The 3,596-nt window shown below is 43.1% G+C and overlaps 1 long non-coding RNA gene across 1 annotated transcript; it reads left to right on the plus strand.

The window, feature by feature from the left end:
- On the plus strand, positions 1–3,596 carry LOC310681775. The gene is made up of 2 exons (XR_014513608.1): positions 1–1,112; positions 1,552–3,596. It is a non-coding gene; the product is annotated as an uncharacterized lncRNA (long non-coding RNA).

The raw sequence follows: 3,596 nt of genomic DNA on the forward strand, positions 1-3,596 counted from the left end.
CCTGAGGTACCACTGTACTCTGCAACTTATAGAACGGCTTGGTTGGAGCAACAGCTAAGGAAAATGGCACCTTTGAACTGGGGAACAGCTACTCCACTGAGAACCCCCTGCCTTGCCTGAATTTATGCAAGAGGACTTCTTGGTATATTGGCATAGCTTTCAAGCAGAGTGCGGCCTGGTCTTCAAAGCAATGAACCACTGACAATTTGACATTCAGGCCCCTTTTTTGGCTAGGTGGGCGAAATGTTAAAGCAGTGTGTGCTTTCATCTAGTCATCTGAATAACAAGTCATCCCGAAGCAGCACCTCTGCCTCACGGCCTGATGAAATCTCGACAGATTGTGCCTTCGTTTCTCTGCGTAGGTCTTGAAATATTTATTGTGACAGTCACCACTGAACTAAAATGTCACGTTGAACGTATACTGACCCCTATGTAGAGGCCAATTTATTATTTAGAGGCTTTTAGCCATTTCTGCCCTGGATAACAAATTATTTTTATATATATAAAAAAGCATTCATTACTTTAAGGACAGCAGAAAATATTTCACAAAAGTCACACACTGACACTCTGCAAATAACCTTCACTCCATCACAGGGCTTCGAGGGCACAACCAAATTAGACCATGTCTTCCAACGGAGTCTCATCGGTTGAATTAATATAAAATGAGTTGTAACTCGGCTGTGACCCTTTATTAGTGACTGGCCTTTCAAAAGATATGAAAAATGCAAAAATTGGACAATGGACTGCATACTTGAGGCACTATTAACTTGAAACTTAATAAATCAGATGTGAAGCAACCTTTTCCTCCCAATTTGAATAAGACAGCGCCCCTCACCGGATGGTGATACATCCATACATCTTGCAACGAAATGAAAAATTCATTGCTTTACGGCTTCAAAGGTGTTTTTGAGTTATTTTGCCTTTCCAATGCCATCTTTCATGCTATCCATTACTAGCTGTCTATCACCAACCACTGCAATTTTCCCTTCCAGAAATCTTAATTGCTTCTTATTTCTAATTCTTAAAGAAAGGCCTTGATCTGTGGGTGGAAAAATGCATCCAATTGTCCAGATTCTCGGGGGACAGTCGCCTTTTAAGAACATGCACTTTCTGTCCAGAGGAGGGCAACCAAAATGGTCAAAGGCCTGGAAACGATGCCTTATGAGGAACGGCTAAGGGAGCTGGGCATGTTTAGCCTGGAGAAGAGGAGGTTAAGGGGTGATATGATAGCCATGTTCAAATATATAAAAGGATGTCATATAGAGGAGGGAGAAAGGTTGTTTTCTGCTGCTCCAGAGAAGCGGACACGGAGCAATGGATCCAAACTACAAGAAAGAAGATTCCACCTAAACATTAGGAAGAACTTCCTGACAGTAAGAGCTGTTCGACAGTGGAATTTGCTGCCAAGGAGTGTGGTGGAGTCTCCTTCTTTGGAGGTCTTTAAGCAGAGGCTTGACAACCATATGTCAGGAGTGCTCTGATGGTGCTTCCTGCTTGGCAGGGGGTTGGACTCGATGGCCCTTGTGGTCTCTTCCAACTCTAGTTCAATAGTTAGAATCATAGAATCATAAACGGTTGTGCTGATGGGATACTCGGATCACATAGATGCAGATTTATTATTTAGAAGCTTTTAGTGTTTTCTGCCCCAAATCAATAAGAATTTGGGGGTTTCTTTCCCCTCACTGCTTGTAGCCTATTTCTGATGGGCTGCAAGTAAGTTTCGATTCAAGTGCAGGCAGGAAAAACGCATTGAGTCAGCAAATATAGAATCAGGATTTGAAAGCTGACACCTACCCAGAGAAAAAACCCTTAAAAGTTCTTAAATCACTGCATGAATCGACGTTTAGTCAAGAACTACATTTTTATTTTTGTCATGAGGAAAGCCATGGAATGGCCCCCCCCCCAAAGGACCTTTCAGGTAAATCCCTGCACGGCAAGTGAAGTAACAGAAGACAGAACATAAACCCATCTGTGACATGAAACAAACCACCCTTTAAATATGCTGTTATGATGGAGGTGGAGAAATTCTGAAGCAGTCTTTTATATCTATTTATTTGAGAGTTAGAATATCTGTAGAAGTAGCTGCATGTGACTTTCCCCTCCAATATCTTGTGCGTTTATTTCTTCACTTCTGAAAATGGCGGATGCTGGTAAGTTTCTGAGAATGAATATGTTGTAAGCCATGTGTCAGGGGCGGGGGTCATTCTTTTCTCCTCTCCCTCTTAATTTTCAGGTCAATTCCTCAGGTGATGGTGCAGTAAATTGTCTGCTTGGGAACTGCACTTCAGGTCTAAGCCTCATGGGAACTGCACTTCAGGTCTAAGGGCAGAGATACATAACACAAAGCAAACATGGGGTACCCAACTAAAATGGGGGCCATTTGCAGGGGTATTTAGAAGACCAGAGGTGAGGGGGAAATCCTGCCCCACTCCTTTCCATTCTACTCTGCAAATGCCATTCTCAGCCATGAATTTATTGTGGTTTTTCCCTTCAAAGCTGGGCTCCATAACTGGTAGCACCAGCAGATGTTGGTGGGGTGGGTGTCGAAAGATGAGCCTTGGCCAACACACAAAATCCCTCTCAAAATACCTTCCTTGCCTTTGTATTCACATACATACATGATGGGCAGTAGCATGTCCCTGAACATCGATGGATGTCCATCTTGGGAGTTCAGAACACTCAAGATTCCGAAGCATATCTCCGCAGGGACGGAGACCAACAAAAGAGATGACTTTGACAAATGCATTGCGGCTTTTCAGGATTCCCCATGTGAGAGCAGGCTCCTATGCTTCTCCAAAACATTTCATGATGGCCAAGAGGAGATCCTGTGCAAGGAGCAGCAGCCGGAAAACGGTGGCGGAAGCATGACCAATCTGTTTGAGATCTGGCTTCCCAGCTTCACCTGCTCATTAACTTACAAAGCCACAAACAGTAATTTATCCTTAAGTTCCTTCCTCTGTATTCTGCTACTGAGATATACTAAGTCTCTGAGCAATCTGCAAACCAGCTTTCGTTGAGTTGGGCTCTTGACCCATCAAACTGCAACACATTTTCAAAAATAAAACAATCTGTGTACAGTCGAACCTTGGACGGATTCCATTCCAGAAGTCTCTTCGACTTCCAAAATGTTTGGAAACCAAAGTGCGGCTTCAGATTGGCTGCAAGGAAGCTCCCGCAGCCAATTGGAAGCCCCGTCAGATGTTCAGGTTCCAAATAACATGTGCAAACCGGAATACTCACTTCCGGGTTTGCGGTGTTCAGGAGTCAATACGTTTGAGTACCAAGGCGTTCAAGATCCAAGGTACAACTTTACAGTGGTACCTATGTCTGCTAGTAATGTTTGAAGGATACTTCTATTACAGATTGACTGGAATTAAATTTTGAACCAATGAAGTTCAGCCATGAACGGTAGATGTCAGGCCCAACTAGAATAGTAGAAACGAACAATGGCCTTTTCAAAAAGGATCAAGGACAATTTTAAAAGCAATGTGCGTCTTTGGCATGGCCACATCGTTTGTATTGTTCTCTGTTTTACAGCATTTTGTAGAAATAAACTACAAATGAGGGCCTTGAGCTAGAAAATGCCTATATATCAA

This window comes from Podarcis tiliguerta, assembly GCF_965153285.1.
Source record: "Podarcis tiliguerta genome assembly, chromosome: 7".
NCBI classification, from domain to species: domain Eukaryota; kingdom Metazoa; phylum Chordata; class Lepidosauria; order Squamata; family Lacertidae; genus Podarcis; species Podarcis tiliguerta.